Here is a 14,258-nt window from a genome sequence, read left to right on the forward strand (position 1 = left end):
ATACAGTATTAGGGGACCACTAAAGTCTATATAAAAGACACTTCAGATACAGTATTAGGGGACCACTAAGACAAAAGCATTCAAAGAGCACCATGTCATGGGACCTTTAAACTTTCTACTATAAGATCATGTGACAAATGACTGCACCCTGATCTGTGCTGCTACAACGCTGATTAAAATAAACTGCAGCACCTGTGGCGGGGAGTGGCACTTGGGGGGTTTCCATTTGCATGCCAACGGTGATGACAGGTAGCTGGGCTGTAAGATTCCTGAGTTATGCAAGACTAGAGAGTTAGGGCTGGTAGGGAAGAGTGCACACCAGGCACGGCGTTATGGGTGGGCCTGACGGGCCTAGGCCCACCCACTTTTCAACAGGCCCACCCAAAACATTTCCTCAAAAAATATTAATTAATTAATATATTATAATTTGTTGAAGAATTATTAAAAAACTGCAAATAATCTCATAATTTGTGCTAAAATTGTCTAAATGATTTTCCCTCATGGTTTTCAAAAACAATTAAAAAAAACTGGTCATGTCTATTTTTATGTTTCTGCGCAAGTTCAGCAGACAGTGAGGTTCGGATCGGATGTAGCTTGTAGGTATGCTAGGCTAGGCTAGCTCCCAGTGATCTGAGAGTGTGAAAATCATTTCCAGTAAAGGACAAGGTTGTAACAGTCGTTGTTTAGGTACCTCAAACGTGCACAAACGGTCTCTGAGTCATCGCTGCAACCAGGAGATGAAGGAGAGCTGAGATCCACAACGCCTAGCACATCTTTGTCTCGGACACCGCAGGATGCTAGCGATGCTAGCGCGGTTAGCGCGGCCAGCGCCGGTGCTATAGCCTTTGCCTCTGCCTCGCGAGTGGATGATATAGCCCCTATGGATATAGCCCTGTGGATCGGTCTTCCGTGGATGAGCCTTATATATATGTCAATGGGATGAGCCCGCAACTCAACCAGTGCTAAAGTATCCGGTCACTTCTTCTGCTGAGTTTGATTGTGTAGGACCGCCAGAGGATAACAGTAAGGTATGTGGCTACTCTGCCTGTATTGTATTATGTCGTTATATGAGATTTATGGATTAAAATAATCAATTCATAACCCGCTACAGAAGCTGCAGGCGCAGTTCTATTTCTATAACAGCGTGTTACTGTTGTCAAGTTGTTTTTCCCTTATGGTTTTCTCTTGTTATGGCCAATAATGCTTTAGGGCTTGTGATTTATTTATTTTTGTTAAACATGTTTTTAACATGAATCATCACACTAAAGTAAGGAAATAACTTGAGTCGTGTTTTACATGACAGATGACGTTGTCAATGAACAAGTTCTGTGGCCGAGTATTGATTGAAACTGTCGGGCAGTGTTGTTGATCTGTATATTGTTGAAAACTTAAAACAGTTGAAAAGAATTGTGAATTATTCGGCCTCATGTTATACGAGCAGAACTAAACTATGTTTTTAGATATATTAGATTCCTGACCACTTTTACAGTCTACAGGCCTTAGGTTAGGAGAGATGCGCCATAGCACAGCCAGGTATGGTGGTAATGGAGAGTCCAAAGCGCTCTTCTTTTGGTCAGAACCAAGGAGAGCGATCGCGGATAGGTCTGTCCTTTGCACCGAAACTTTTTACAATGCAACAACATATAAATAGCATCAAGCTATTACAATTTAATATTAGCCAGTCATTTGTATTAGGTTAAACAGGGATTTGATAACGTTTTTAATTTAAGGCCCACCCACAATTGGTCTGGCCCATCCAAAACTGGAATCCTGGCATCGTGCCTGGTGCACACTAACAGGAAAATACATGTGTAGTGACCTAGTTCTCTGTAAAAACGCACACGACAAAGACAGGCAGAGAATCTCTCTGTGAGGTTGAATCAAACCATAACAAGCAGCGATACTTTCCATCTGACTGGAAACACACAGACAGCATCACAACATGAATCTGACGGGAGCGTGCCTATGTTCCCACAACCCTATGTTTCCACATTTCTAAGATCTTTTTTCAAAATAAGGTCCTATGTTCCCACAGTTCCCACATTTCTAAGATCTTTTTCCAAAATTAGGCCCTATGTTCCCACATTTCCTTTTCATAAATGTGTATCAGATGTCATCCCCCTATCCCTAACCCCTAACTCTAAAAAATGTTGTGGGAGGGTAGGGCTTAAATTAAAGGGAAATGTAGGAACACAAGACATAATCTTGAAAATGTCCTAGAAATGTGAGAACATAGGGCTGTGGGAACACAGGGCTGTGGAAACATAGAACGTAATTTTAAGAAAAACTTTAGAAATGTGGCCCCCAATCTGACGACAGAACAACAGACACTTCAGGAAAAGTTACATGAACTAACTTTATTGAAAGTATTCAGGATTACAGAGATAGCTGTGGCTGGAAGTAATGGAACAATTCAAACTCAGAGCAATGATTTCATATTGAATATATTTAAATCATAAGTATAGGATCTTCTTCCTGATGTAACGGTAGACTGTCTACGATTGTTCTCAGATGTGATGCACGGTGCTGACCCCCCGATGTCATCTCAGCCAAGAACTCCACCAGCTTGGGTGGGTGAGGCTGCTGCCATGGAAACAGGTAGATAATTTCCTGTCAGAGGAGTCAATACATATTTTGTAAAACGTATTAAAAGAAGCGATAAACAAAAATGCTGGCTAAATTATAACCCAATTTCTGTAACTGCACCGACTCTTGTAGGTAAAGTTTGCCCAGTACAAGCATGGATGATCATTTCCAATTCAACCTTTTTCAGTTCTTGGTTTGGATATGTTCGTCAGTTGGAAGAAGCAGTTTCTAATGAACTGTTCGAAGAGATACTCCAAGGACAGCACAGATTAAAAAACAACACCTAAATACCCGAAACTCGGCTGGACAGACGAGCCTAAAGCACCAACAAAAGTGTTTCAGTGGAGTATATACTTGATGGTGTTTTAAGCCTCCAACGTCGACTTCAAGACAGCGCTGCGACCGTTGACTTTAAGGCACCTAACCCTAACCATTGCCTAATCCTAGTGCCTTCCAGGCAGTGCTGCCTTGAAGAAAACGTTGGGGGCTTAAACCACCAAACACCGGTGTATATGAGAGCATTTCAGTAGTGTATGTGACAGTGTTTCAGTAGTGTATATGTATGTGTGTGAGGTAATAATTAATAATGTCCCTGATGGCCCCTCTTTCGTGATGGTATGAGCACCTGTCTGGGGAATACAAGACTGGACTGCATCTTCAGCTGTCCTCTGCATTCCCCACTCAAAACCGGATATCAGACCGTTAAATATCGCGTGTTTATTATTTGCGATTTTGATCCAAACGGTGTGCCGGGCGCAGGGTGTTTTTCCAAGCAGATCAGACAAACATCTCACACCTCACAATATCTGGCAATTTTATATATGGATAATCTTTAGAGCCATAAAATAATCAGGGTATTCAGACCCCAATCCACTCACATGGACATTGATTGTTACCTGTTGGTCTGTGTCAATATAAAGAAACCATGATGGTGGAGATGAAGTGAGGACAGAACCCCACATGGTGGCAGACCAGTCTGAACACAAGGTGGACGGGGTCTGAGGCCGGGGGCGGAGCTGCAGAGGTTGGAGGGCCTGTGGTCTTTGGTTTCTCTGTAGAGAGAATCAGCTGTCAGGTGAATATCTGGATGAATGAACTCCTGAAATCAAAGGTAACCTCCTCACCTGTGACAGAGACCCAGCTGGGTGGAGACTCTCAACACTGCTGTGAACAGGTTGTAAAGGCCTTTACCAGACCTAGAAACCCAGACTGGTGGATGGTCATGTGACCTTCATGCTCATTCCCAATGAAGGAGCCATCTTTATAGAAACCAGGTGTGGAGTTGGTGGTCGTCTTTGTTCTACAGGTCAGAGTGAGGTCTTCTCCCTCCATCACAGGGAGGACAGGACTCTGCAGGATCACTGGTCCATCTCAACACAGAGACAAACTACAGCATGTCATCCATTCACACACAGCTTCATCAATACTGACTCCACAGTCTGATCTTACCAGTGACAGTGATGGTGATGCTGTTACTGGTTGCTCCCTCTCTGGACTCACACCAGTAAACTCCACTGTGCCATGTGACCATGTGGCTGATGTTACAGGAAGAACCAGCAGGTCTTCCCCAGCCATCTCCACACTGAGTCCTGGTTTTATCACTCGTGTTCCTCCTCAGAGTCCATCCAGCAGAGCTGTCGTCCTCCTCACACCTCAGAGAGACAAACTGTCCTTGAAACATCTGAGAGCTGCTGGGACTCATAGTCAGAGAGACTGGAGGGAGGAGGGTTTAGAAAACACTAAATGACCCAGAGAAGAAAGTCTGAAACCCTAACTTGTTTGTGCAGAGACTAAAGAGTCACTATTTGCCATATTTGAGGTGTGAAAAGCTAGTGGCAATCACCAAGGCTGACTCTGATAGGATGAAATGTCACTTGTTTTCACACCTGAAGTTTGTTTCCTCTAGTCTGAAACAGTTGATGAGTTTGTAAACCTGCAGCTTTTTCCACTTGATTCAGTCTAGTTTCACATGGAGAAAACCTAAGCAAACCAAAGATGCATCACTAAATATTTTTTACTCCTCTTATTGGTCAGATGTGTCTGGGGGGCGGGAGCAAGAAAAGTAAATATAGGAAAAAGATCCTGTGTTCCGGACGTCAAACTAGTTAATTCCATTTCAGTCATTCTTTTGCAGTGATTGGAATAACAGTGTATAAATAACGGCGTTACTAAAGGCATTACTTATTTCAATAACGAGTTATCTAATTGATTACTCTTCCCATCTTAATAACGGCGTTACCGTTACTGCCAAAACAGGCGGCGTGTTACTATAATTGAAGCTGTTTTTTCATCAGACCAACTAGATCTCTGAGTGTGAGCCAAGAGGCAAAGGCTTTTTTTTACTGTTCTTCCTTGGTTAGTGGGCAGTGCACGAGACAAGCGCATAAATGCTGACGATTGGCTGAGGTTGAGTAAAATTTCATGGTAAGCCAATCAGAGGTAGAGTTGGGTGGGTGTTCAAAAGCACGCATAGTTGGACACACAACGAACAACACAAGCGAGTCAGTCAACGAGAGACAGGTATGGCAATCCCAAATAATCCAAAAGTAGCACAAAAAAGTAGAACAGTGTAACAATATGAAGTGCTTTCAATGTAACTGAGAAGTGCAATGTATAGCTAAACTAAGGAATCCAAATATAAACTAGGGTGACCATATTTTGATTTCCAAAAAAGAGGACACTCGGCCTGGCTTCGAGACAAATCCAGACAGTGGTGATTCTTAGAGGTTAATGAACATGCTTTATTATGCCTCAATTGTGCAAAAATAACTTCTGTAATAAAATAAAATCTGTAACAACATGTAACAAAAGCTCTCTCTGCAAAGCTCTCTTTTAAAATAAATAAATAATATGAAATAATGTTCTAAATATGACCTCTTCTGTGTTAGAAAATCCAGCTTCAACAAAATATCTCTTAATACCTTTTCAATGTAATAAGATAAATAATAAAGACACTGAAACATATGTGCCAGCTTTGCACACGGTGCACTCCGCCTCCCACTTGTCCGGTCCCGACCGGGACGGTATGTGGGACGGTATGTGGGACATTTTTTTTGCAGTTCAACTGTGAAGCTGCACTAGTCTTGTTTTATGGTTGTAAGTGGACTGATGTTTATACTTGTGCTCTAGTGTGTGCGTCGAGACGGCGTGTGTGTGTGTGTGTGTGTGTGTGTGTGTGTGGGGGGTGGGTGATATGGAGCGGTGGGAGAAGTGAGAGTGACAGCGAGCGAGTCCTACCGACTCTAGAGTCATAGTGAGAGAAACAAAGTGTCTCCCCTGCGTTTTCTGACCACGGTGGGAAATCTTTAGCAGGAAACGCTTCGACATTTTGTGTGTAATGCTGCTCCGCTGTCTGCCCTGGTCCCTGTCTGTCTGTCCTGGTCCCTGTCTGTCTGTCCTGGTCCCTGTCTGTCTGTCCTGGTCCCTGTCTGTCTGTCCTGGTCCCTGTCTGTCTGTCCTGGTCCCTGTGTATGTGCGCGTCGCAGAGCCGCTCACAAGGCAGCCTCTCGGGAATTATGTCACACAACAAAGTATCCTACCGTAGTATTGTGTTGAGCAAAGTGCCAGTCAATTTAAGTACACGCTTAATGGTCCCATGAAAAACAGTGAAAACTGGACATTTTAATGAATTTATAAAAAAAACCCGGACGCCCCGGACAGTAGGTAAAAAGTGGACATGTCCGGGCAAAAGAGGACGTTTGGTCACCCTAATATAAACAGGTAATACATAAAAAATAAAAAATACATCCCCATATAAATAAATCTCTTTCTCTGGCCATTGACAATCTCACTTCAAGAGCCTGCAGCCAGCTAACAAATACATCTAAATTAAATTATGCTCTTTAAGCAATGTACCAAAAATGTATTCAAAAAATATATACACTCTTTTTAGTGCAAATGTAATAAGATGCAACACAACTTCAGACTGTATCCAACTTTTGCTCCTGAACATTCATTCATTCATCTATCCATTAATCTATTAATCCATACATACATAGCATTTGATTGGAGGCTAGTCTCATTTTGTCCCACAGCAACATTAAAATAGTTTAGATTTGTGTACATTGTTTCTGTTAATAATGTAGTGTATTAAGTGTCCATTTCATTATGATATTCAGATTTATCATCAATAATTGAACATGCACATGTATTTTAAGTTCTGTTAAAGAGGGGTGGAAGTGGGGTCACATTTGAGCATTTTAAATGTACTTGAAAGTAACTTTCTGAAGTAACTAGTGACTTTTATAAGTTGTAACTGAGTAACTAATTTAGTTACTTTTTTTTAAAGTGACTTGCCAAACACTGGCCATTGTTGTTTCTACGTCTGCCCCACTCACAGAGACTCTGCTCTGCTCTGCCAGTGTCTGTCTCCAACTTTAGCGGCAGCTGGTTTGACCACAGAGAAGTAAGTGATGGGGTTGACTGTTGACTGTGAGAGAAACATCAAAGCTGCTTCAGTTTGCTGCACTGCCACATCTCCGATGGTAAAGCACACCAGACTACAGGAGCTGTTTCGCTCAGACTTGCAGAGTGCACAGCTGTTCTCACCACAAACACATATTGTGATTGACAGCATACTGAAGCGTAGGCTTGTTTGGTCTACTTCTAGTGCTCAACCGAGTGCGATTTCTGCATTCATACTTACGTAAACGGACTGCACCAAGGGGAAAAATCATCTCTACTGCCATTAAACACAACTAAATGAGACAGTGAAAACTTGTAAGTTTGCATCTGTAGAGAGAAGTTGGGCATTCACTTTAATACAGTGTGTTATCACAGCAGCGTCTAGAAGACAGTAGAGGATCTGTGACTCCGCTCTGACACATTTAGCTGAGAAAAGTGCTGATTGTGTTTGTTTCGTATTTATTGTGATCAATGTAACTTAAAATGTCATGCATCCTCAGGTCCCACTCTACTATCAGGGTTTTCCAGACTGAATCAGGGAGTTCCAGATGTAATAGAAGACGTTTACTGACCTTGGTTTGTTGTGCTGGTCAGCAGTGAGGTCAGAACTGAGGAAAAATGAACTTCAGGTTAGTTTGAGCTTTTACTGCAGACAGACAGAACAACTGTGAGCTCAGAGAAGATGGAGTCCATGCTAAATGGCCAGACTTTTGTTTTTAATGAGAACTTTAACAGAACAAACATAACTGCAAAAAACACAGCTCCTTTGAGTTAGAACAGCAGGCCTGGGTTCGACTCCGACCTGCGGCCCTTTGCTGCATATCATCCCCCCCCCCTCCCCCCCTATCATGTCTTCAGCTGTCCTGTCATATAAAGGCCTAAACATGCCCCAAAAATAATCTAACTCTGCAGCTCAGTCCTGAAATTAACCCTTAAACATTTTCTAAACATATTGAACTGTTAAATAATGACATCTTACTTTCCTTAGACCTTATATCTGCTAATACACTACATATATCTACATTATTATTACTACTAGTATAATGTCACTGCTACTACTTTGCACATATCTGTACAAGTTGTTCATACATTGTTCATATTACATAGCCATATTGTTATAACACTGCATTATATGTATTGTCCTGTCTATGCACTACCTGTCTATACTTGTATATCACATTGCACTTTTCTGCTTTTTTTGCACTTCTGGTTAGATGCCAACTGGATCACACTGTCTTTGTACTTTTACTCTGCACAATGACAATTAAGTTGAATCTAATCTAATCTAATCTCATCTAATTTAAAAATTATTTTGCTCACAGTGATCAGTAAACTATGAGATTTTGTTATATCTCTTGTTTTCCAGCTGATATTATCTCGCCTTCATTCTTCTCTGCACAGCAATGTCCTGATAGAAATTTGGAAAGAACAGAGTGTACTTACTGATCAGCCATTGCAGAGATGTTTGTCTCATCGTACCTGTTGGTGATGTGACACCAAGTACTTTGAATGCTCGACTCAGAGCTGCTAAAACCACACATTTCCTCTGTGTGCGTTAATGTATGGTTTCCTCTGCAGTAGACAGGAAACTACATCCATAGAGATGAACATTGTTGTTTGTCATCAGCTATTCTTAAAGAGGATTATTTCCATATGTGTGTTTATTTGTGATTGTGGTTATTTCTCTGAAGTTACAGACATGAAGGGAAAGATGTCTTTCTGTCCTGTCCTCATGTACAGGTACACAATTCAGAGTTATAAAAACAGTTTAATACAAACTGTTCCCGGCCCAAGTTTCTCTCTAGTGTCTTAAATAAATAAAGTTTTGTCACGACATTTTCTCAACTAGCTAAGATACGATAAAGCCGTATTGTCAATTAACACTGAAATTCATTTTGCAACCATAGGCAATTCCATTTAAGAAATGAGCATACAGTTACACATAAGTCCCTTTCCATAGACGTATAAATGACAAAGACGTATAAACGACAAACATATGCCATTAAAACCTCTGGACTACTTTCTTTGAATTTAAAGTGATTTATTCAACTTTCTTTGTTCACGGTCAAAAATGACCGCCATAGGAAATGAATGGGAACGAGTATAATTTTCATCCAGGAGATGAAAGACATCTCCATACACACACTCCTACAACTTTCCTGTGCTTGTGTACCCATTCTACACACACACAGACACAGAAACACATATATACACACACACACACACACACACACACACACACACACACACACACACACACACACAGTTCATGTTCCCACTTGTGCATGTGAACCACCAATGTTCGCACACACATGCATGCACGCACACACAGAAACACCCACACCCACACAAAAAGACAGACAGACACACGCACACATAGATCATGTTGTCAGTTCATGTCATCATGTTGTCATGAAAGTAGAGATGCCGTCGGGACAGAACACCACCAGGTAGCAAACTAGTCTGAACACAAGGTGGATCTATTCACTAACTGGCGTTCTTTTTTATCTTACTGAGTGAATAACGGCAGCCTCCCACATTCTGATGCAGGCGCCAAAAGGGATGTGAGGAGACGTAAATCTGATTGGTCAGCTCACGGACCCAAGTTCACCCATTGGCTTATTTACAAGCCCATCAAAGTGTTTTTCAAGCTTTCAGGAGGATGCTGCCGTTATTCACTCAGTAAGATAGAAAGAACGCCAGTTAGTGAAATAAATCAATTCTACATACTAAATACTATCTATCATCAACTATCGTCACGGAGTTATAGGCAGCAAAATGGTGAGTCACTCCTTAACACTAGAGTTTGCTAGCATCCATGCTAATCGGTGCTAATAGCATTAAGCTAACGGGTTAGCTAAGGTGCTGTATTCATATGCTAATAGGGTAATTAGCCACAAAAGGCTAGCAGACTAGCTACTGCATATTGCCTGTGAAAAGGCTAATGATTATATCTATTGGTTATGGAAAGTATAATGTTGCTTTTCAACACTATTGCTAGCTGTGGGTATTTTGTTGAATGAATGTTAGTACAAATTGTGAGTTTAACTGTTTAACTGGAGTTTATGGTGAAGTAACTTAAAGAGGCTAATTTTTAGTGCATTCTTTCTACGGTTACCTGGGCAGGGAGGGATAAATAAGCACGCAAGTCTTAATGCCTCTAGATTACAACACTGTAGCTTAAGTTATGGGAAAATAATACCATTTGAGAGATGTTTACATGCAATTTATGCAATTATATTTAGGATAGTGTTAATGTTACTAAGGTTCCATACAACTTGAATTAGAAATGCATTGTTTGTATAAAGGTTGCCTATTAATATAAATTTGCTTTTGGTACATGAGAGGGATTTATATACGTTTGATACCTAAGAGAAGAAATGTAAGAACGGTTGTACAAACTGAATAGAGGTTTAGATATTTCAATAGGGGTTAACTGAAATATGACCTAATTTTATTTTCATTGTAGCCTAAGCAATTGATTTTATTACTGAATAGTAATTGAGAGAAATGTTTTGGCCTTATCTACAGGTGGAGGAGGTGAAAAGGCTACGCAGGGGAGGCCCAGTCCACAGAGGGATATTGAATCACATCGATTCTTCACATCCCAGAGACTTCCAGGGTTTAGAGATTCCCAGTTCAGGATCGAGACTCTGAACCTAGATGGATTTCCCTTGATTCATTCTTCATGGTGGAAGGACAAACGGAAACCAAACTCATATGGGCCCCAATGTTGAACATCTCTGAACTCTTGTCATCAAAGAACAATAGAGCTCATAGAACTGAAGAGGGTTTCTTTTGTGTGCACACTTTATTTTTTTCAGTTAGTTTATCTGTATGTATGCCATATTTCTGTGTATATTAATACCACTTTACTTGAGGTCAAAGAATGTATTAGTTGCACTGTCATAATGTGGTAATGACAGCAAGTCTTATCCATGATATCTTAATGACAAATAAAAATGTTACCACTTTACTTGAGGTCAAAGAATGCTTTCGTTACACTGTCATAATGTTGTCATGGCAGCAAGTCTTATCTATGATATCTTAATGACAAATACAATTGGTACCACTTTACTTGAGGTCAAAATATGTATTAGTTACACTGTCATAATGTTGTCATGACAGCAAGTCCTATCAATGATATCTTAATGACAAATACAATTGGTACCACTACTTGAGGTCAAAATATTTATTAGTTACACTGTCATAACAGTGTCATGAGACCCAGTTTTGTGAAATTTCCTGTCAGATATCTATCTGAAAAAGTGCTAGAATTGGTCTCTAATCTTGCACATCTAATTATAATAATCATTAGGTCAAAATGTCATGAATACAAAAAGAGGTGAATTTCTGTTTATGTCAAGTTGTCATGACAAAGACATCCTCTGGTAATGTCATCCTGGTTAATGTCAAGTTGTCATTACAAAGACATCCCAAACTAATTTAATGTCAACTTGTCATGACCAAGACAACTTCTGGTAATGACACTTTGATTAATGTCAAGTTGTCATAATCAAGACAAATTTAATGTCAAGTTGTCATAATCAAGACAAATTTAATGTCAAGTTGTCATGACCAAGACAAATTCTGGTAATATCACTTTGATTAATGTCAAGTTGTCATAATCAAGACAAGCCCAACAATGTCAACTTGTCATGACAAAAACCGAATGACACTTAATGACAGAAGTCATAAACGTTTATGACTTGTTTATAAGGTTTATGACACATTCATGACAGTGTCATGTCATAGTTATGACAGTGTCATGTCATGTTTATGTCGGTACTGTCAAGTAAAGTGTTACCATTTCAGTTCTCAGTTCAGTCAGTGTCTTTAACATCAGCTCCCTATCACCAGAGATGCTGACAAGTCTCTAAGCTAGAGTCCAAGTCAAGTCTCAAGTCTTTGAGCTAGAGTCCAAGTCAAGTCTCAAGTCTCTTGTGGTTATAATAAGTGTTGCATCACGTACAGCGACCCATCCAGGCTGCTTAGAACACTGCATATATACACATATATATATATATACAGTGCCTTGCGAAAGTATTCGGCCCCCTTGAACGTTTCGACCTTTTGCCACATTTCAGGCCTCAAACATAAAGATATAAAACTGTAATTTTTTGTGAAGAATCAACAACAAGTGGGTCCCAATTATGAAGTGGAACGAAATTCATTGGCTATTTCAAACCTTTTTAAAACATATAAAAACTGAAAAATGGTAGGTGCAAAATTATTCAGCCCCTTTACTTTCAGTGCAGCAAACTCTCCCGCAAGTTCAGTGAGGATCTCTGAATGATCCAATGTTGACCTAAATGACTAATGATGATAAATAGAATCCAGCTGTGTGTAATCAAGTCTCCGTTATAAATGCACCTGCTCTGTGATAGTCTCAGAGGTCCGTGTAAAGCCAGAGAGCATCATGAAGAACAAGGAACACACCAGGCAGGTCCGAGATACTGTTGTGGAGAAGTTTAAAGCCGGTTGGATACAAAAAGATTTCCCAAGCTTTAAACATCCCAAGGAGCACTGTGCAAGCGATAATATTGAAATGGAAGGAGTATCAGACCACTACAAATCACGAAGACCCGGTCCCTCTAAACTTTCAGCTCATACAATGAGAAGACTGATCAGAGATGCAGCCAAGAGGCCCATGATCACTCTGGATGAACTGCAGAGATCTACAGCTGAGGTGGGAGACTCTGTCCATAGGACAACAATCAGTCGTATACTGCACAAATCTGGCCTTTATGGAAGAGTGGCAAGAAGAAAGCCATTTCTTAAAGATATCCATAAAAATTTCGTTTAAAAAGTTTGCCAAAAGCCACTGGGGGGACACACCAAACATGTGGAAGAAGGTGCTGTGGTCAGATGAAACCAAAATCGAACTTTTGGCAACAATGCAAAACGTTATGTTTGGCGTAAAAAGCAACACAGCTCATCACCCTGAACACACCATCCCCACTGTAAAAAAACATGGTGGTCAGCATCATGGTTTGGGCCTGCTTTTCTTCAGCAGGGACAGGGAAGATGGTTAAAATTGATGGGAAGATGGATGGAGCCAAATACAGGACCATTCTGGAAGAAAACCTGATGGAGTCTGCAAAAGACCTGAGACTGGGGGGAGATTTGTCTTCCAACAAGACAATGATCCAAAACATAAAGCAAAATCTACAATGGAATGGTTCACAAATAAACATATCCAGGTGTTAGAATGGCCAAGTCAAAGTCCAGACCTGAATCCAATCGAGAATCTGTGGAAAGAACTGAAAACTGCTGTTCATAAACGCTCTCCATCCAACCTCACTGAGCTCGAGCTGTTTTGCAAGGAGGAATGGGCAAAAATGTCAGTCTCGTCGTGTGCAAAACTGATAGAGACATAAACCCAAGCGACTTACAGCTGTAATCGCAGCAAAGGGGCCTCTACAAAGTATTAACTTAAGGGGGCTGAATAATTTTGTACGCCCATATTTCAGTTTTTATTTGTTTAAAAGGTTTGAAATATCCAATAAATTTCGTTCCACTTCATGATTGTGTCCCACTTGTTGTTGATTCTTCACAAAAAATTACAGTTTTATATCTTTATGTTTGAGGCCTGAAATGTGGCAAAGTCGAAAAGTTCAAGGGGGCCGAATACTTTCGCAAGGCGCGGTATATATATATATATATATATATATATATATATAGAATTCAAAGCATGTAATATGTTATTATGAGTCCTTTATCTATTAGCATTCAGTATCAGCTTTGATTTTGGTATATAATCAGTGTAAACAGACTATTGCAACATGACAAAAACACCAAGAATGCTTTACTTTTAAGTTAATATCTGTATTTTGATGAAATTATGAGACAAAAAAGCGTGACACTCCCCAACGATTTATTTATGACTTTTTTACTGTTTTGAGGTTGGCAAAGATGTACAGGTAGACACTGTTTTTTTACAACCATGACATACATGACCAGGGGCGCCGCCAGGAATTTTGGGCCCCATGACAAAAAATCTAATTGGGCCCCCTCTGCGCAGCTGTTGCCACCACATCTCTAGGACCTAACTGTCCCATCAAAAGCTTTACATAACTCTAATTAAAGGCTTGCAATTGTCTTGCTGCTTGTAGTTCAATACTAGTACTATCACAATATATTGCTGCTGGTGATTTGTACATGCATGCAAGCAGGGGTTACATTGGAATTTGTTATGTGGGGGGGCTCTCCCTAGGGGGGTCCGGGAAAAAAAATTGAAAACTAAACCGTTAAATGGCACTTTCTAG

General features: G+C 40.4%; 2 long non-coding RNA genes and 1 pseudogene across 2 annotated transcripts; 1 reads left to right on the plus strand and 2 right to left on the minus strand.

The window, feature by feature from the left end:
• Positions 1-637: 637 nt before the first annotated feature.
• Positions 638-2,989, plus strand: LOC120573040. The gene is made up of 3 exons (XR_005641613.1): positions 638-1,028; positions 2,512-2,598; positions 2,774-2,989. It is a non-coding gene; the product is annotated as an uncharacterized LOC120573040 (long non-coding RNA).
• Positions 2,338-3,737, minus strand: LOC120572974. Its single transcript, XR_005641545.1, has 2 exons — positions 3,483-3,737; positions 2,338-2,610 (listed from the first exon to the last, which is right to left on the minus strand). It is a non-coding gene; the product is annotated as an uncharacterized LOC120572974 (long non-coding RNA).
• A 4-nt stretch (positions 3,738-3,741) lies between these two features.
• Positions 3,742-14,258, minus strand: part of LOC120572600 — a 60,565-nt pseudogene continuing 50,048 nt past the window's right edge.

This window comes from Perca fluviatilis, chromosome 14 (assembly GCF_010015445.1).
Source record: "Perca fluviatilis chromosome 14, GENO_Pfluv_1.0, whole genome shotgun sequence".
NCBI classification, from domain to species: domain Eukaryota; kingdom Metazoa; phylum Chordata; class Actinopteri; order Perciformes; family Percidae; genus Perca; species Perca fluviatilis.